Source organism: Equus caballus, chromosome 20, assembly GCF_041296265.1.
Source record: "Equus caballus isolate H_3958 breed thoroughbred chromosome 20, TB-T2T, whole genome shotgun sequence".
Taxonomy (NCBI): Eukaryota; Metazoa; Chordata; class Mammalia; order Perissodactyla; family Equidae; genus Equus; species Equus caballus.
Window position 1 is genome coordinate 67,325,277 of NC_091703.1, and position 21,593 is coordinate 67,346,869.

Sequence of the window (21,593 nt, forward strand, 5' to 3'; positions counted from 1 at the left end):
CCACAGTCTGTCCCTCTCTGTGGTTCACCTATGAGGGGATTGAGGCCCTGAGGTTAAATGATTGGCCTGGAGACCCTCTGCTGAACTGGAACCCAAATCCAGTTTTCCCACCTCCAGACCAATGTTCCAAAGTAATCGCAAACCTCGGATTTTAGGATGCATAGTTTTCTTCATGCGCACAAAACTTTCACCATATGGAATATTGCTTAAATTAATTTAAATGTAAGGATATAAAGAGAATATTAGTGACAGAAGAATTAGAAGATACATGTTTTCTTTATTTTTTAGAATTCCATTAAGCACATTTTATGTGTTAGGTATGGTGACTCTTCCATCATTAGGTCTGTTTGGTGAGATAGATTTTACCATTCCCATTCTAAAAATGAGGAAATTAGTACACACAGAGGTCAACAGAGTTGCGTTAGGTCACACAGCTGGTGAGCGGAGAGTCAGGCAATGAACCCGAATCATAGGACACTTGGTCCCCTCTTTCCTTTCCTCCCTAGAATAGAATCTTATGTTTCTACAATTCTTCACCTTTTGTGCTTTTCTTTTCCTGCAGACAGTATTATCTCAATTGATTTGGTCAATAATTTAATTAACTCTATGGCAAAATTCTCTTTCTTTAGAAAACTGGAGAAAGTTACATGAAAAGATAAACTTGTAAGTGTTCAGGCTGCAGCCATGCTCACGGCGTGTGGGCGGGATTGTGTAGGGTCATTTCTCTGATGCATTGGTGTGGGGTTGCTTTGTCGTGTTTCCTTTTTGGGGCCTAGGTAGAAAGGGCAGGAATGGAGAGCAGAATGTACTTAGGTTTCACAAAGGGCCATTTTATGCTGAACTTGGACGGGCCCCAGTGCAAGAGGACAGAGGAAGAGTGTGGAGACGAGGGGTGCTGCCCAAGAGAACCAGACTAGACTCAGCTTGTCAGGATGAGGGCTGGGCATGACTTGCCTCTCCAGAATTCATTAAAATGTTGATTTAAGCATTAACAATTCTTAAAGCAAGACCTTTAGTGCTTAAAAACTTATACTAACAAGTTCGTCTTTGTTCTCCACTGAGTCTAGATGTTTTGCTCTCTATAGAATGAGAATGATCACAAGAAAGGCTCCCAAAGTAGTGGCAGTTCCTCTGCGTGAGTGGAAAAGCCAGGAGGCTCAGGGACACCATGGCTAGCCTCGCTGAGCCGGCATGCACTAGAGGGGAATTTAGTGGCTAATGCAATTTGGCATCAGCTTGAGCTACAGATTAAATATAGAAAATAACCTGTATAAGTATTTCTTTCTGTGGAGGTTAAAACCTATTTGGAAGAACTAAAGTGGTTTTGAAAGTTAAGGAAATTGAAAGAATAAACCACAAAATATTAACCATGACGATGAAGACAAAAGTTTTAGGTCCTGAGAATTATATCTGTGTGTTTATTCAACAAAGACATCTTTGAGCGTCTCCCACATGCCAGGAATTGTTCCGGGTCTGGTGGTAAGAATGGCAGGGAGACAGCTGAGGACGCTGCCCTCCAGGGCTCGGGGAGCCCTCGGCAGACAGTCACTCAGTCGGTCAGCAGGCACGACCGTGAAGCTCTGTAAGTGCCCGGAGGACCTGAGCAGGTGCAGTTTGGAGACTGGCTGGTGGGTGGGAGTCAGGGAGCGTTTCTCTGAGGGCTGAGTTCAGGGTGGAGGCTCAGAGCCAGCCGCAAGAGGAGCCGCAGAGGAGCCTGTGAGGCAGAGGGAGCAGTTCATGTAAGTGCCTGAGAGCAGCTGTGCGTTTGAGAGGAACGAAAGGAGGCCAGTGATGGACACACGTGCACACACTGTGGGATGGCCCGGGGTGGCGCCAGCTGGACCGACAGCCAGGAGTCAGGACGGAAAGTCCCATGGATGTTTTATTTTGAAGTGTCCTAACTTCCTCTCCTACCCGTGTCTTCCCCAATCTCAAGCACACACGTGTAACTTGGGAAAAGATGGAAAATATGGATTTCCAGAAAGATGCATCCTTATGTCAAGTTTGCAATGTCGCCACAAATGACTTCTGCCCATGCTGGGTTGGTGGGTGGTGGTCGTAAATTCACCTATTTGGAAACCGTTAGCAAAGAAGGCTCCTATATTTCTATGGAAAGAAAACTAATATAATACCCTGTCCAAATTGAGTCTCCCAGAACACAAACTTCTTTGGATACCATGAGAATAAAACCCTGTTTTGACATTCATATCTTAGTCAAGTGAAAGTGTTGAGTGCATTTCTGAGTCTATGGAGAAAGCTGGTGTCTTATATTCCAAATATCTTTAAGTGTTTGTTTCTTTCATTCTGTTTTCAATGTCTCGTATAGTCTTTTTCTTTTGCCACTTCCATTTATCTCTCAAAATCACTGTTCTCAATGCTTTTGCAAAATCTTATTTTAAAATCAAGCTTCTTGTTGCTGTTTCTGCTGTGATAGGAGAGGATCTTGTGTCGTTCTTTTGACTTTTGAAGCACAATAAAATACACAGTAGAGGTATCCTCTTGTGCCAGCGTTTTGGTATCAGTGATGTTTTCTGGGTGTCTCACAAGTATGTCAACTTTTGAATAAAATAGATCTTTAAACAAACATGGCTCTTAAAATGACTGTTTTCAGTTAATCACAATGTCATGATCAGAGCATTTCAGTGGAAGTCCCGTGTTTTCTTATCTTAATTTAGAATTTTTTCAATTAACTTTGAGATGCTGTTACAATTCAACCTGCCTCTGGTGTTTTATGTGCCTTAAAACTTGTTGCTACCGCAGGGTTCCAATTACTCCTGCAAAGGAACCATATTACATTGTCTCCAACTGAGCATGTAATTAATGTCTCTATTTCAAGGCTATTCAGCAAATTCAAAACCCAGAGACTCTGCTTACATATTTAGGGATGCGTAGGACACTGGTGATGTCTTCAGTGCAGTAGACAGCAGCGCCAGGGGAACTTGGAAGAGAATGTGTAATACTTTATCATGTGCTGCAAATATTTTATTATAACTAAACAGGTTTAAAATAAAACATGTTGCCCTAAAAAGTCTCTATGGGGATAGAATCGCCCTCCCAGGGAGAGTTTTTAAAATGGGTGAGTTGTTTTCAGGTTGTCACGATGTCTGGGCAGAGGTCAGAAACGCTGAATGTCTGTCTGCAATGCCTGGGGCAGGTGTACCTAGAAATCCTGCCGGACGTTTCTGTAGGTAAGACATCTGTTTATAGTCGTCTGATCTTAAGCCTAACTTTATTTTGCAAGTAAACACAATTTTGATACTCGCTGAATTTTGCAGGAATGCAACCACTGTGTAAATCCAGTTACACAGTATAACACAAGTTATTATACTGTGTTAGTTTTATTTGGAACTTTACAAAGAACTGGTCACCATTAAAAAAAAAAATCATGCCATCAATGGCAGGCAGAGCCTGCAGTATTTGAGTTGCCAATAAAACACGCCTGTACATCATGCAATTTCAGCAATTGCTGTCCTGAGGCTGCTGTGTTTAGGTGCTGCTGTCCCGTAATTTAGATATGTCTTCCAGGCAGATGTACCCTGCCCAAACGTTACCTGTTGAAATATACTTTTATTATGAATTTCTTTCCTACGTGTTTCCTTTATTACAGGTTTTGGGGGCTTATGTCTTTAGGCAAGTTACTTTACTTACGAATTTCATTTTGGGGTGTTAGGGGGCATTATATTATATTATACTTTTACAGGAGAGCTAGGCAAGATAAGGTTGAGAGCAATTCTTCTGAAATTCATCACTCCCACAAGGAGAAGGGGGTGCCGTCTGTGCACACACACATGCACTTTAGTGCAAGGAAAGAGCAAAAGGGAGCATTGCCTGGACCCCAGCTCCTGCTGTGTGCCGGGCCGCTTATCTCATTTTTGTGTGCAGTGCTGAGAAATGCCACATGTGCTTGGCATCTCTTGGCCCAAGAGCCACATTCAGAGCTGTCTGCTTGACACGTGCAGAGCAGGGGATGAGAGGAAAGGAGGAGACGAATATTCTTGATGTTGCTGGAATGTTGAAATTATTTAAAAGTTCTATAAAATAAGTGACAGACTCAGAGCCTGATTTATGGTAACACATGAGATTTTCACAAGGTATTATCATGAAATTTGCAAAAAGAATCCCAGTAGATGCACCAGGAATGCTTATGCATGTCAGCCTCGGTGCACTGGGGGCTCTGGCTCTCCGTTCACAGCTCTCGGGACTCGTCTGCAGTGCTGAGTGAACACCGAAATGCTACACATATGTTTATATCCACTTTTAGCCACGGAGTTGTTTCAGAAGTGGTATCTCCACTGAGCCAAATCCCAGGCATTTAGAAAGTACAAAATTAAAAACTTGTAAAATGATTCAAAAAAGTAAAAAGAAGGAAAAAGACTGAGAGATACAGCACTTGTAAATCTGAAGCAAAATTATTTTTAAAACGTACCATGTGAAAAATAAACCTTATCAGAATTCAGTACTAATCCTTCTTGGCTAGTTGATCATAGTCTTTAAAAGCTGACAAAAGAGGACCTTTCTGATACATAGATATTGCCTTTTTAAGGTGTTTTTAAGCATTGAAGATAATTTTACTGTATAATATTGCAAATCATTGATTTACACACAATGAACTTGGGATCAGCGACAGGTTGGCTTCTTTATAAAAAGTCCAGGTGAGACTGGAGGTTAGCGTTTAAGGAGGAGCATGTCTCTGTGCGTCTCCTTGCTACTGACCAGGGTGTTGCCCTAGGAGGGAGTAAAGGACGTAGGAGGGCCACCTGCAGGAGACAGGGCGCCTCTGCTGACATGGTGGTGTTTTGCAGCCCCTGCAACAAAACTGAAGATGACTAGAATCGGCCTCTATAAACCCTTTTTTCTTAGGTTTCCTTTGGTTGCAAATTGTAGAAACACAAACGAAACTGGTTTAAGCAAAAAAGAGAATGTGCTGGCTCGCTTAGCTAAAATGTCCGCGGATCTGAGTTGCCTCAGGCCTGGCCAGATCCAAGGGCTCAGATTTCGGTATGGGGTTGAGGCTGGCTCTCTCCTTTCCTTTTCTTGGCTCTGTGCTGCTTCCTCTGCTTGACTTCACTCTCAAGCAGACTTTCTCCACACGTTGGTTGGCAGAAGCACCATGCCTAAATTGTTCTTATCCAAGCAGAATGAAACTTCCTTTTTCCAAAATCTAGAAAAAATATACTGGGACGTGTCTTATTGAACCAATTCAAGCCACACGCCATGAAGCAAGTGCTGTGCTGTGGGCTGGAGATGGATGGGTGATGCTGACGCTGGGCTAAGGCCCGGTGCCTCCACGGGGGAGGCGTGCCAGCCCTGCAGAGCCTGAAGCAAGTGCACTGAGATGGGTGAGGAGAGTCTGCACCCTCAGCCTGCTGGGGGCCCAGCCCGGGGGATAGCCAGGTGCCGAGAAAATCTGCCTTGCTGCCTTCACAGTGACTAAATCCTGATTCTGTTCATCTTCTTACATCATGAGATGTAAGAATGCATAGTTAGAGAATGACAGAATTTTAGAACCAAAAGAGGCTTTGTAAATTATGTAGTTCAAAACCATCAATTTAAGTAATTTTTGAGAATTCGCTCATCTTTAAATTGAATCCTGCTAATTGCCAGAACTGCTCTCTTCCAGCAGTGCAAAGTACTTTAGAGGAGTGATACGAAATAGGAATTGGAATTCTATGAAAGCACTCACTGTGGATCTTAGTGATATCGTAGGGATCACTCCTAAAGTGGACCACAGGCGTTATGAACAAAAGTTTACATAAAACTGAAAAACAAATCCCATCCTTTTCCTTTCTCAACTGTGTTATCATTTCCAAAGTCTTTATTGTTATAGTAACTTATTGCTCAGTCTAAGATGTTTATTGAAAAGTAATTCTGGTTTTTTTCTTCTTTGTATTCTTGGTTCCTCTGGTCCCTGTTTCTCCTAATTATTGCACATAAGCATTTTGGGACCCCTCTTTGCTGGCAGAAAATAATCCTTCCATAAATGTATGTGTGTTCGTTTCAGAAAATGTACACCTTTGAAAGGAATGTGAAAGGAACCCCAAGTGGACAAATTCTCCCAGCCTTGAGGATAGTGTGAGGCAGGTGTCCTATTTCAAAGCAAGCCCAGGCCACAGGGAGCCACAGGCACTTGTCTGTGTCTGCAGCTGGTTAGCTGAGTTCCTTAGAGCTGGTGCCAAGGTGGCTAAGGTCAGGGATCAGATCTCTGAGAGTGCCTGAAGCATGATGCGTCTGAGGCCACAGACCACGTCACTGCCACTGTCATGGAGGGAATAAGCCCTGAAGGATGGGGAGAGTGACGCTGGATACTCCCCAGCCCTCTGAGCTCGTCTGTGGAGCTAGCTGTGCTGTGCTGGGAGCACATCTTCCTTCCAGAGGCGTTTAAGGCATCAGTGGGAACCGTAAGATGATGGGGGAAGGTATCTGTATGATTTTTGCTGGCCCATGAAAGTTTATTTAAGGTCTCAACATAATTAGATGTCTTTGTCATATTAAAGACACTTATATTAAATTTTGCAGTAAATACTGATTTTAAAATTTCCAAAGGTCAAAAACTGAAATACTAATAGATGCTATAATAGGATTAAAGGGCAAGAAGAGCTAGTGGTGCATCTGATCCCAGAGTGCAATGAGATTATTCTCAGGTGGATGAGTCCTGAGCTTGAGCAAGAAAATGAGCTCGATGGAGTGGACCCATGACAGCCAGCTTCCATGAACTCTCTGCCTTTTGGGGTTTTGTTGATATTCCTCAATCCTGATTTCTTTTTGGAAAACAGAAACACATTATCAGGGAATCTCAGCAAAGCTTAATGGAAGTAACTGAATTTGTATTTAATCCTAAATTTACTGGTATCAACTGTTAACTAGTCGAGTTAATTAGAACAATGTATCAGATAAAAACTCATAATGACCCTCGACTATGTCAATGTTTTATTTATTAAAATCTTAGTCAGAAATGCTGTTTGCTATAGTAGTTACATTGGCAAGAACCCCAATATGCTATGAGAGTTCAGCCAATTAAGTTAATGATATATTTAATGGGTTATTATAGTGACATTATTTTGTTCAATTGAGATTTTAATTGTGTGGATAGAATACATTACACATTAAGAAATTTTATTAGACTTTTATAAAATAGTGACATTACATTAGCTACAACATAGATTTATGGTGTGAATAAATAATAGCAAAATAATCAAATTTTGACTAGTATTTTTGGCAGAAAATATCAACATATTAAGTCATTAGGATCCTATTTACAATTTTTAAAACTCTCATTAATTTTTATTAGAATCATACCTTCTGTCTTCATTATTAGTCACTGTTAATCAATTCTTGAGTGCCTGAAATAAACACGTCTCCACGTGTGAGACACTAAGCCAGTCACTGTGGGGAAGCAAATGATTATAAACATTGTTGATCTTCTTATGGAATTTACAGCGTGGATGGGGTGCAAGACATAAAATACTTAAAATAACAATTAGTGGCATAAAGCATCCGTGATATCCAGGGAGGGGTTGAGTGTGGATGCTCTAAGAACTCAGAAGCAGAGTGAGACCCTCGTGGGAACTGAGCGAGCGCTCCAGAGATGAACAGAGTGCGTGTTAGTGGGATGTGTTCGAAAGCTCACAGGTGTGTCCAGTGTCCACGCACACGGACCTTGTCAGTCTGAAGATGACCCTCCTGTCTATGGAATATTTAGTTTTTAAAGTTGTGTTTGTTCACTTTGTCTCCCTCTTTCAACCACATTTTCCATACGGCACCTCTTTGTGACATTTAATGTAAGACCCTCTGCTCTGTTCATGTATATATGTGTATGTACATGTGTGTATATATATGTACATACACACAACGTGCAATAACGTGTGGGATATACTCTTAAATTCACAAACAGTTATGTGCACAAATGAAAGAGCAAAGTGTATCAGTCAGGGTTCTCCAGAGAAACAGAACAAGTAGGATATTGAGAGAGAGAGATGAGAGAGAGAGAGATTAATTTCAAGGAATTGGCAGGGCGGGCCCCGTGGCCGAGTGGTTGAGTTCACACGCTCTGCTTCAGCAGCTCAGGGTTTCACTGGTTTGGATCCTGGGCACGGACATGGGACTGCTCATCAGGCCATGCTGAGGTGGCGTCCTACACAGCAGAACTAGAAGGACCTACAACTAGAATATACAACTACATACTGGGGGGCTTTGAGGAGAAGAAAAAAAAAAGGAAAGACTGGCGACAGATGTTAGCTCAGGGCCAATCTTAAAAAAAATTAAAAAATAAAGGGATTGGCTCAGGTGACTGTGGGATGGATGGTCTACGCTGTGCAGGGCAGGCTGGAAAGTCTAGGGCAAGAGTGACGCTGCCATCTTGAGGGGAAAGTCCCTCTTCCTCAGGGAAGCCTCAGTTTGCTCTTCAGGCCTTCAGCTGGTTGGTTGGGGTCCACCCACATCATGGAGGATCATCTCCTCTACTTAAAGTCGACAGACTCCAGATGCTGACGTGTCTACAAAACACTGGCACAGCAACACCCAGTCATAATCTTAACATCCAGACTGATGGAAACCCTCAGAGAAAGCCTGCCTCGGCCCCACCCCGGGCCACACTCCCCCAGGCACAGCTTGAGTTTCAAGTAGTAAAGACACACTTTTTAATAAGGTCTTATTTAACCTCCTGTCCCTTACGTGGCACAACTGTGGTAGCAATTCTAGATTGCTCAAACATTTTGTACAAAGAAACAAACAATCTTCTTAATCTGTTGATGAAATTGACCGTCGTCTCAATTCTGGCCCCTCCTGCTGCTGGACCTCCTGTCTCTCTCTGACTCACAGAGAATTCTGTTTGTGTTGGTTGTCGGCTCATTTCGGTCACAAAGATCAATCTAAGACCTATTTCTAAATATGAGCTTTTTGTCATTTCTGAATTGAGGTATTTGGTTTGGAAAGAGCCTCTGAGCCCATGTAGAGTAATCCTCTTGCTGTCGGAGAGGCACGTCCGACAGCTCATTAGAATGGACCCTCGGACGCACCCTGTTCCACCTGCAGCCCAGTCACTATGGTGCATTCTCGTCTCCCTGGAGCTCAGTCTCATCAAATTCGTTGCTCCTTGTGACCCCTCTCCTCATGGAAACATGCGTCTCTGCATTGGACTTTAGCAGTTATAACAGGATTGCTGTATTACAGTGGAGGCTCCTGTTTCCTCCTGATTCTTCCATCAGTGCCAGCTGCACCAGGGTTAGTCTCCAGGGACAATTAGAAAGCCGGCTTAAAGGGCTGCAAGCACTCGTTCTGGCCTCTGAAGCAGTACCTGGCTTCCTCTTGAGGTAACCATACAGTCCAGCCTCAGGCAACCACAGTCAATATTTGTCTTGGACACAATCTTCGTTCCTATGGTTATACTCCCATTGATGCCCATTTCAAAAGAAACTTTATTTCAGGAGTGCAGAGAGTGTGGAATGTCATCATGTATGGGTTCATTCCGAACGTTTTAATTTTCACATATACAAATCTATGTAATGGACTCAAGAAAAATCTGGGCCAGGAACAGACACTTAATGGGGAAAAAGTCATCAGGCTCGTCCTTGCTGAGTCCTAACACCGTGCCGCCCTGGGGCTGGGAGGGAGTTGCCAAGCACAGACATTTCTCCAGGGCCTTCCCTTTCCTGGGCTTTTCCAAGAGTTCATGCTCAATGGCTTCTGTTTCCTAAAGCAGAGCTTGTTATCTCTCCAGCTATGTCTGCCAGTGCATCACCACCAGAATATCTCCACTGGCACCAGATCCTCCCACAAATTAGCCCCAACCCAGATTTCACCCCCAAATCCTGGAGCTTTGGCTACACTATAACTGCCTTAAATGTTTTATGTACTTGCTAAAAAAAGAAAAGATATTCCTAATATGTTCACAGACCGTAGTCACTGGGCAGTGTTGGTCTTACTTGTTGTCATCAGATACTTTTTACTTAATCAATTCTTTGACCAAATGCTTGATTCCACAATATTTCTCATCTTTTTAATTTTCTGAAGTGTTTTTTCAGAAATCCCTTAAGAAAGATGCTTCTTTATTCTTGGAAGTAATACTTTTGTTTGTGAGAAATAGGAGCCCAGTCATCTTCCCTCGATGACTCTGGCTGCTATAAATAGGTACATTTTAGGAGAGGAGAAAGCCAAGCCTGTGGTAACCCTCAGACTCCTGAACATGAGCAAAGGGTCAGTTTCGTTGCTCTGACCTTGCCTTCAACTGATCCGGATTTCTGAGAGACGCTTCGCAGCATCCATTTCTTCTGCCTGGTGCCTGAGACCTGCTGTGAGGAGGCGGAGCGCAGAGTTATGCTGAACGAGATGGCCTCTCTTTTCCTGACGGCCTGCCACAGTTTCCATTTAGGGATTGACTTTCATGATGCCAAACAAGTTTCATGCGCCTGGACAGAAACTGAAGCTGCAAGAGTGTTTTCTTTTTTACTTGCTATTGATTGGGATCCTTGCCAAATAGAGCTAATTTCTTAAACATGTTCATAACCATAAAAGGGGGTAGCGCATCACTCCCAGCAATAGTGGTGGAGCCAGTGGTATCTGAAGTAAGACAGGCAAGACTGTGAGAGGTGAGAAAACCTGCGCCCGGGAGGAAAGGGCTGGAGATGCCCTTGAAATGGGTTTGCCTCCTTAGCTTGTCCAAGGTTGAGAAAGGAACATACACTTATTCAGAAAAGTAGAAAACCAAGAAAAATAGAAAGAACAAATTTTGTGACTAATCCCACTGTCTGAGAACCACCACTTTTAATATGTTGCTGTATTTCCTTCTGATATTTTTAGAATGTATGTGTTTTGACCATTTTTGGTCATAAGATATATTCTACTTATATTCACTTAACTTTGCAATATAATCATTTATTTCAATGGCTTGATAATAATCCATCATGTGGAATTTCCCTATTGATAAACGTGTTGGATAGTTGCGGTTTTTCACTATTACAAATTCTACAGTGATGAACACTTTGTACATAAGCCAGTGTGTGTCTCAGGCTATGTCCTGGGGTGGACTTCCTGGTTGATGAGGCCATCTCCACACATGTGGTAAAACTGATTTGTCAAAGGGTTGTAGTCAGTTATAACTTACCCCGTCACCACTCCTTTCCCAGCCTCTGAGTTATAAAATCTATCTGTGCAGAAGGCAAGGGGTAGGTTTTCAAGTACTAACTTACATGTGAATTTTAAAAGAGAAAGAATTTACATTAGAGCTCTATCTGGTGTGCCCTTCAGAGTGACGCAATGTTAAGTACGGAAACGTGGCTGTCAAAGGCAGCACTTAATTGCCGGGTACCGCTGATGGTCTTGAGTGGATTACATCGCTATATTCATGGCGCTAAGCACTCAGAATCTAAACAGATTTCACACAGACTCATGAGAAGTGGCCTTCTTTCATCCTGTTTGTCCTCATCTGCTTCCTCTTAATGGTTGTATGGCTTTTCCAAGGGTCGTAAAGAGCCGACCGGGTCTGTGTCTCTCTTCTCTTAGGTTCATCCATGGTTATCGATGGTCTTCCATGGGCTACTTCGCCCCCAGATGCTTCAGATGGACTTGGAGGAGGGCGGCGTGAGCTGACAGTGCAAGGGGCAAAAATAAGATTGGGGAGGAAACAGGCAGGGGCACCCGGGGATGGCCCAGGATGGGAAATGTGGACAGACGTCCAGTCCCCGATTTACGGCTACACAGGTGGAACATCTTGGAGTCTTGGGTTTTCAGACTCAGTTTGACTTCTCATACAGCATCTCGTGACGGCCTCTCTGGGCCATGTAGGATCACAGTTTGTGGTTGTATCTTATGCATTGTTTGCTGGTTTTTCTCTCCAGTTTTAGTCCATAGGGCTTTTGCTAAACTGATTCTAACCCTGACTTTATCTTTTTGAGGATTAATCATTCTCTTCTTTTTAATTTTACTTGTTAATTTTCAGTTTTATTTTTCCATTGAATGGGCATAAAGTCTATAGATGGCTTTATGACTTGGAAACCTCTTTTCTATGCGTGAAAAACATCCAGCACTACGAGGAGGCTTTGTCTCTCTTCTTACTGATTGTAAGTCTGTCTCGTTCCTCACGGAGATTTGTCTGTGAGAATTGTCTCAATCTGTGTAGTAAACCGCTTTATCTCAATTGTTTATTTATCTGTGTGTTTCTTTACTGTTGATGTCAGGAAATCCTACAGTTGAATTATGTGAGTCAGTCGACAGAGTAGTGTTGAAACAGTGCAGGTTGGATGTTGGAACATCTGGGTCCAGGTACCAGCTTCCTCTTCCTCATGTTTACGCCACAGGACTTGGTTCGTAGTAAGCACGTGATAAATCTTTATTTTCGCCTCATTGTGTTTATTTAGTATTTACTGTGTATAGTAATAGAACAGATGTTTCAAAGGTGTAATTGATTTATGTAAAAGTCATCTTTTTTCTCAACGAGAGGTAAAAAATCTATTAAATTGTAAATTAAATTATCATCTAAAATCAACATCTTTTGTAGTTTTAAATTATTTCTCTCATTTACTTATTATCTTCTGTTCTGACCAATTTTGAGCTGAAGCAGCAGCTCTCAGAGTTCAGAGTATGTCACAGGGGCCCAGGGGAGCTTGTGAAGGGGATGTCCAGGACGCCCCCAAAGCTGTTGAACAGTGGGGCTCGGAGAATTGTGGGACTCTCTGGAGCTTATGGCCTGCTGAGGCGAGACATTACTGTCCAACATGCCGATGGGGGTCCGTGGGGTGTGAGTCCAACCTACTTGTTCTTTGGCCCCTGCCAAACCAGCCTCCTCGAAGAAATAACATCTGGGATAAGACCTGAGAATAAGGAGGAGATGCTTATGCGGGAGGCTGGGATGGAGGCAGGAGGTGGTCCAGGCAGGGAAGCTGCAGGTGCAGAGGCTGCAGAACGAGGGGACACGGTCTTTGGGGAACTGGAAGCAGCTCTGAGTGGCGGCTGTGGTGGGAGGGGAGGGGAGGAGCAAGCATGTTGGCAGCTTGGACTTCATCCTGAAGTAATGAGTCGCCAAAGAAGACTTAGCAGGAGGTAGATGTGATCAAATGCTTGTTTGACAAGGACCCTTCTTGGGCAGCAAGATGGAGTTGATAGAGGCTGGAGGAGAGAGCCAAGGGTGGCCTTATCCAGGCAGGTGGCAAAGGACAAGGGGAGAAGTGGGCTGATTTTAGAGATTCTTAGCAGGATCTGAGGAAGAAGTTGTCAGGTATGATTTTGAGTTTTCTGCTTCAAAGGATGGACCGTCCGGTTAAGTCAGGAAATGGAAGAGCATCCACCGTGAGGTGGCACAGTGGAGATGCCGCCAAAGCAGCAGCGGCTGAGTTGACTCCATTTTGTTTGGTCTGGAGGATTCAGTTCAGGCATCCCCGGCAGCCAAACAAAAACCGTGTGTGCTAAGGCTCCCTTTCCCTGGGTGACGGGTGACCATCACGGAAGCCACGCAGCCGTTCACTCAGTCATAACTTCACTTCCATTTCTTCTGTCAGCCATCCTGCTGACCCACTGCATCTCTTCAAAACAAATCGGGTTAAAGCTAGAAAAATGGAAGGCCCTTTGTACTTGTCTTTTTGTCCTGCTTTTTCTCCCCATGTCCCACCAGTACATAGTTGTGTATCTTAATTGTGGGTCCTACTAGTTGTGGCATGTGGGATGCCACCTCAAAATTGCCTAATGAGCGGTGCCATGTCGTCACCAAGGATCCGAACTGATGAAACCCTGGGCCGCTGAAGAGGAGCAAGCGAACTTAACCACTCCGCCATGGGGCCAGCCCCCATACTTGTTTTTATGTCTTGTGCCTTGGATCTAATGAAGGAGCCGCTCCCAAGCCAGGTGGTGAATGAAGATGGCTGTCGAAGTGACACCACATTTTTGAGTCGCGTCAGTGTTGACCAGGCACCCTGCACCCTGTTGACGCTGCACCCTGAAGAACATGTGTAAAACAATAACCCACGTGGGCTGGATGCTGACGCGCTTGATGGAGATTTGCGCGTGGAGCTCTGCCCTACAGTTGGATCCTGAGGATGTCAAGGCGAGAGTGTCTAGTGACAGCCTGCCTGCCTGCTGGCAGAGCGGACGCTGCCTTCCAGGGCCCCCGTACTTTCTCGTCTTTCTGAGGTTCACAGATGTGCCCTTGATGTGGCCGGGTATTTTTGTGAACTGCTGGAAAATTTCACTCACACACGAGTGGTTCCAATGAACACAAAATACCTCTTCCAGAGAGCAGTTGCCAATAAGCAGTATTTTTAGAGGCACATGTCACAGTTTCTGTTTGCCTCTGTTGTGACTGTTCATGGGCCCTGAATGATTAAGAAACAGCCTCTGATAAAAGGCCTTAGCCCATGCTTCATTATTTCCCTGGGCAGTAAATGTTTACTATGCCCTAGGCTCCGTCTAACGCTCTCTTAGCCCACGTCCCCATGAACAGGTGCCTGGCGCAGGGCTGTGAACCTGCTCGGCGCATCCCTGGGTCTGAGATAGCAGACCCTTCCTTGTGAGGCCTGCAGATGCCCCTTCACAATGATGTGCTGTCTTGTATCTTGTGTGCATGCTTCCTCGGGGGAAGTATTCTAATTAGCTTTGGATTCTTCTGTAAACTTTGCTGCTTGCTCTAGGAGACTGTCCCTGTTTCCAATAATATTCTCTGACCTGTAGAGTAAAGGAATTCTTTTCAAAGAAGTAGGAGGTGAAAAACAGCCAGTCCCCCAGGTCAGACCCCAGCGCTGACACAACACTTGCCTGCTCGGAGCGTGTGCACTGGGGTATTCTGGTCTGCTGGGAGTGGCTTTCCTCTAGGGGCTGGAGAACCAGGATTTCTGGTATTGGACCAGAGCAGAAATCTATTTTCCTTTCCATGGTGGGAACAGGGAGCGTGGCAGACTTTCTTACCCTCCAGCTCCACAGGAAAACTTTCTGTTTCTTCTGCTGTATTTGGAAATGAAAAGGGACATCCTTGCTATTGAGAACAGCCCCGCTACGGTAACGTTAGTGCTAGAAATTATAACTGTGAGCGGTTAGCGGGGAAAACTCATTCAGGTGCCATCTTGGCTCTCTGTGAGCCTGGCTGTAAAACCGAGTGCCTCTTTGGGCATGCTTAGTCATTCCTTTGGGGTTATGAAGTTAAGAATGAAGACAGGGAAAAAAATATCTGAAGCATAAACACGTGTTTTTCATTCTGACATATGGAGTTAACACTGTTTTCCACAGCGCTGACCGTGAAGGGTTGGAATCTCTAGTCTGTTCTCTGAGGCACCACGTACTGTGCTCATGCTGGCCGACCTGCAGTGGCTGAGAGCACCCTGTGTCTGGCTCTCCCTGGGGCAGAGGATTCACATCTACAAACTGAGGAGGTTGGTCCCCTGTGTTGATGCAAGGGCAGGAAAGGCTCTTCTTGTCTGTGGCTCTGGCGTGGTCGCACATGGCGGTGCTGAAGCACAGGCCTGCCAGGTGCCGGGGCAGAGCCTGCGTGCGAGATAAGCTGCAACAGTGGGCACTGACCGTCCATGGCTGTTCCCTGTGCCACGTCTGGAGAAAGGGAGAGTCTGTGGAAGGCCAGTTCTGAAGAGCAGACTTCTGAGGAGAAGGAAGAATCGTGGAGGGAGAGTTTTTCTTTCCTCCTCTTCCCAGAAGAACCATTTGAGTATGCTTCCTGAAACCAGGGAAATCTAATAAATTCTGAATTCTAGAGGATTTTGTGAAGGCTCCTTTGAATGCCATCAGCTACTTGGGTTCTGTGCATCCTCTCTTAAGAAAGGCCCATATTTTAGTTCTCTGTGTGTCTGGATAAATACACTATAGATGAAACTAATAATCCAACTATAAAAGGGCACTCCCTTCCACCTGCTGCTCAGGAAGCCAGGCTCCTCTCAGAGCTGGTCCTCTGGTCTCCCCGACGCTGTGGATGTGCCAGCAGATCTCAGGGTGGGTGTGTTAGTGATTTAAGGAGGAGTCTCGCCCCTTACACTGGGAGCCATCATTCTTCAAGCCCGACTTGGAAGCCTCCTCCTCCTGCTGCCCGCGCAGGCACCCCACCCACAGGAGAGCAGGAGCCTTGCTGTCAAAGGAAATCGTGCTGCAGCAGGAGCCGTGGGGAGCATCATGAGACGGTGCTGAGGAGCATTTGGTGTCAGAATTCATTTGCTGGCAGCAGCCCCGTGTCCTCTGTCTTGGACTTACTGCTGATGTCGTGTACACAGGGCACTTGGAACTGTCGTGATAAAATCAGTGGGACAGAGCTTGGAGGCCGCTGCTCAGGCAGAGGTGGCGCTGGGCAGCCTGATGGGGAGGGGTGAGGCTGCTGGGACCAGCTTCACAGGCCGGTACTGCAGAACCATGGCGAGCGCGCCCGGCTTCCCTCCCAAATGTGAGGAAATGTTGCAGAGGTTTAGGAACAAGTGGGAGCAAGTTATAAAACAAGCGGCAGCCGGGTTACTCCAGCGCCTGCCATCTAGAGAATCGCCGCGTCCCAGGAGGCACGTTTTGGACACGTTTTTCATTTGAATAGGCTAGAGCGTGTATTCCTGGAGGTGACTTATGATCGGTTGAGAGTGCATTTGCAGACAGTGTCATCACGCAGTGTGCGCTGTCTGGAGATGCTGTCACTGTGGTTGCTCCCTGGCGGAGCCCAGCATCCTGCTTTCTTCTTTTTCATTGCTTACCTAGAGGGCCATTTATTCGCTCGTGAGGAAACGTGGTGTTTCATCTACTTGATTTTTCAGTTCCTTGTATTTGTTTTTATCAGCTGCCTGTGACTAAAGTGAATAGTCTGAGAAATATATGTTTAAACCACACGAGACTTAGTGTAGGCCTTCTTTTCAGAGGCTTGTTGCCTGGTCTCCTGGCGTGGAGGTGTCCCCTGAGAACGTGTCCCACTGGCTGGGGGACCTGGTCATGGAAGCCGACCCGGTACCACTGATGCGTGGCCGCGAGGAAAGTTTACCAGGTTTCCTGTGGCTTTGTAGCAGGTGGCATGGACCTGAGTATGGAGAAGTAACTTTTATCCACACGAGCCTCTTGCTCTGCTTCCCACGATTAGCAGACGTCACTGCATCTCACCCTGCCTCTGTGCCACCTTTTAAGGTGAAGGCTTTTGTTAGGAACCTCGTTGCACCCCTGGGCCAGGCGTTCAGCAGCGGCCGCTGGGCCACTGCGGGGTGATCCTGGGCTGCTGGCCGACGTGGGCCTCGTTCCTGACGCCATCCCCAGAGGCTGTGGGGCCTCACAGGATGGGAGCAGGAACGGCTGGCAGGGGCGTGGGCAGAGCAAGAGCTGGCCCAGCACAGTGTGGGCCCCAAGGCCTGTGATGCACAGCACCGGGGAGCAACAGCATGGAAAGGAAATCCGGGTGAACACGGAGAATGGTTCAGCCCACGGAGCGGGAGAGGGGAGGGTTCGCGGTGGAGGGGGCAGAGCCCAGCGCCCCAGAGGAGCGCGCCCGTGGGGAGTGAACCCCTCCGAGGACAGGGAGAAGCAGCGGGACCCACGGCCCCTCCTGCACGTGGCTCCCGCGCCTCCCTCAGCTCCTTCCAGCTGTGCCGCCAGAGGGAGGTGAGTCCACCCCTCCAGACGTTTCCTCATCTGAGAAACAGATTGTGACATCATTACAGCCTCGTGGATTCTGCGGAGATCTCTCACGGAGTACCGGACTCGGCTGCCCCCGTGAAGAACAGCGCTTGAGCGGGAGGAGCATTTCTGCATCGTCGTGTCGTTGGCAGCTCGGAGGGCCGCCGTGGGACTCTCCATTCCCGTGCGGCTTCCTTCCACCAACGGTGTTTGCGAGAGTCTGTTTGTTTTCTTACCAAGTCTTTGCAGTAGTTTAATTTTAGGTTTAAATCCAGAGGTTTTCTCCCGTGGAACCCTGCGCACAGAGGTGCAGGCCTTCCTTCCTCATCCTGTGAGTTGAAAAAGATGTTGGGGATGTTACGAATCCAGGCTGCAGTGACAGGAAGAGGAGAGACGGTTCCTTGGCTGTTTTTACATCGAATTCTTTTAAAGCAGAATAGAACCCTTGTTTAGAGTTTTAGGTAGGAAAAATTTGGTATAATATTCATAATTTTGCACAGATCTCCACATAGAATCTTGTCAGCTGCATTCACAAAACAGAGGAGTGTCCAGCGGTGGAAGGTGGAGGAGGGGACCAGGTCAGGAAGGGCAGGAGTCACTTTGGATCATTCGTTTTAAATCTGTAGGGACGTATGGAGTTCTGGCGCTTCGTGTTTTGGAAGATGCAACAAGACTCAGACGTAGTTTTTGTTCTCCAGGCTTACGGAGTCAGGTAAGTGACATGTGACATGTACATGGGAACTGTACGTCCCCTGGTATGTGGGAACTCTGGATTGCTCCGTTACTATATCCAGAATGCAGCAAAATGAGAAAATACAATAAACGGTTACAAACAAGTTTCGTAAGTGCTCTGGGAGAGATGTGCAATCCTCTGGAGAGAGCAGGGAGAGACGAGGGAGGGATGGCCAGCACCAGAGCTGGGTCTTCACACTGTGCAGGACATGGCTGTGAGCAGAGGCAGTGAGGCCAGAAGATTCGAGAAATGGGAGCAACTGTGAGCAGCTGAGTTTGACCAAAGGGCTGTGGTGATAACTTGGCTACAGACCACTCAGGACCTTGAGAGTCAGGCTTAGAAACCAGACTTGATTCTCAGGCCAGAGGACCTGGGAGATCCTGGGGCAGGGCAGCAGTGTGGTCGGAGCTGAGCTTCAGGAGGCCAAGTCACTGAAATGGTCAGTGAAGTTCCCGTGATGGAGACAACGGGGGTGAGAGTTAAACTGTGTGACAATGAGCACAGAAAGGATGAGACCAGGGCAAGAGGCACGTAGAAGTTAAAATCGACAGGACTCATGTGGAGCCTCCCAGTGACAGACAATGGTGCAATGAGCAGCGCCAGGCGGGCCACAAGGAAGAGCTGGCTTGACAGGGAGTGGATGTGTTTAACTCAGGACATACTCAGTTGAAGGTGCTGCATGACATCCAACACCCAGACCCATGAGAGGGATTTCCATGGGAGGGGTCACCCACATACGGAAGATTATTGAAGCCCTGGAATTAATTCCCAAGGGAGAAAGCCCTGAGAACAGAAGACTAAAGACAGATCCTTAAGGAACACCCCATCTACAGAGTGAGAACACACAGAGGCAAACACCAAGTGAACACCTTAGAGTCAAAGACATCAGAGAGTCAGAGTGTCAGGAGGGGCAGACAAGAATTCTGTTGTTGGAGTAAATACGGACCCTGAGAAGAGTTGCTGGTGACTAAGAGGAACCGGTGACCTTTCCTGAGAGCAGAGGAGCAGAGAGAGCCAGAACCCAGCCCTGGAAGATCAGGGAGGGAACGTGGCCTGCAAAGTGGAAGCAGCGGGCAGGGAAGACGCTTCAGGATGTTTGTAGTAAAAGGAAAGCGATCTTGAATTATCTCAACTCTGCTCCCTTAAAAGTCACCAACTTTGCTTGGTAATTTAACAGATTAGTAAAATTGAAGTAACTTTGGGAGAACAGCGAGACTGCAGAGGGCTAGAAAGTGGGGCAGACCCCTGTGCATCCAAGGGAGCAAGTTGAGAACTGAGCCAGGGTGCGAGGTCTCCAAGCAGGCGGTGTCAGAGGGACCCAGGACGTAACAGATGTGTCCAGTGGTATGAGATCCACATCGTGCATGTCAGTGATCGCAACAATTGATGGGACCTCTCAGCTCAGAACTGGCCACGAGGAGAAACACCAGTGGAGGATGAGCCGTTTCGCGATCCAGCCGTGTGGTGGCCCGGGGATGTGGCCTGTCTTCCCACAGGTGAATCACCTTGTCTCCCCGTTATCACTGCCCTTCCATTGCCGCGGTCTTAGCGACATCAGAGAAAGACTGAGCAAGCTCTACGCAAGAGCGTTCCTCCAGAAGGAAAAGGAAGTCGCACTCTCAGTAGTGCATCGCAAGGTGTGAGGAGAAACAGCCTCCAGAATGAAGCTCACATGTGAAAGACGAGAGTCTACGAGTGTTTCACTGACCTCAGAAATGCAGGAAGACGTCTGGGGAATGGTCCAGGGGCTGCTCGGACACGTTAATTGCCAATGCTGAGTAAGAATTGCTTCAGAGTACAGTTCCTTCAGAGGAAGATCCAGTGAAGACTTGCCTACTTCCCCAACAAAGGAATGACACAGCCAATACTCCATCTTGAAACAGAGCCACACTCAAACACTGCTGTTAATGTGGTTAATATTATCATCAGCACAATGGACATGGTTAAAACACATCTTCCCACCCCTGCTTGGGTCTAACTGAGAAATGGTGGGAAAAAGGGGCCGTTTTATCCTAGTTTAACAGTGATTCAGTTCATATGAGAAAACATGTCCATTCTAAACACCTAAAACCCGGAAATTCAAATGCTTATCTGAGTAAACATTACTCAAAATCAGATTCCAAAAATATGAAACAAACTTATTGCTACAGCACAAGCACAAAGGCTAAAAATACAGAATACAGTAGGGACATCTAGAAACATGTACCAAAGCTGAGCATAAGATCAGGAAAGAACCATCAGCACAATCATGGAGCCAGAATTAGGCTGAGCGGGACCCGGAGGCCCCTGACAGCCTCCTGGTTTTAGAATTGAGGAAACTGAGGCACATGGTGTCCAAGAACCCCTTAAATGAATGCTCACAGATAAATCAAGCAAAGTCCCTTCAGGGCATTTAATCAGAGACTGATTTAATATTTGTATTTTCAGTTACTTTTTAAAAAATATTTAAGCTCAATTTGAATGAAATTTAAATTAGAAGCAATAGAATTCGCCCTTTTATATCACAAGAGTTAGAAAAATTTGTAAATAAGCATTTACACATGTTTAAACCTGTATTGAGTGTGAAGAAATGCTGATTAATAAAAAAATTCCATTGAAAAATCATGTTAGTTTCAGTATGGTTTTAAAAAATTAACTTGCTTTCTCTGTTTATTAAAACCATAAATCCCCAAAGTCAATACATGTTATGGACACTAATTAATACAGATCGCATCATTGTGGATACTGTTAAGAGAGTTTTATACATTTAAGCATAAGTATTTGTTTATTACACAAAGCAAGCATACGGCAGAAGAAAACAGCCAGGAGGGGTATTTTTCTGAGTATTATACATTTTAGTTGTGTTCATAGTACATATGCGACTGTTCTAATTATTGGTTTTATAAAAGTAAGATCAGCTAATTTGAAATTTATGTGAACATTGCCAGTAATAGTTAACTAACATCTATGCATTACTTAAAATGGATGTGTTACCCTTGACTTGTATTTTACGGAAGTATAAATATTACAGCCTGTGGCTGACTCTCTTGACCCTTATGTGTGAAGAATCATTTTAGAGGTATCTGGAATTTTTAACGACAGAATTTCTTGGCTTGCGTAGTTTCCGATCTCGCAGCACTGCCTCAGCGCAATGCTTGCGTGTCCTACGCTAGAAGAGAGCTCCTGTCTGCAGGCTCATTCCTTCTGCAGCAGAGAGCTCTCACTACTATTGTCATCGTTATTTCGTGATCTGAAAACTTGAGAAGTTAGAAACACATGCAATAGATATAGATAATTAATATTCATCCAGTGATAAAGCTGC

At 45.6% G+C, this 21,593-nt stretch overlaps 1 protein-coding gene across 14 annotated transcripts in view; it reads left to right on the forward strand.

Moving 5' to 3' along the window:
- Window positions 1-21,593, forward strand: part of KCNQ5 (potassium voltage-gated channel subfamily Q member 5) — a 470,944-nt gene that overhangs the window by 149,591 nt on the left and 299,760 nt on the right. The window lies entirely within an intron of this gene.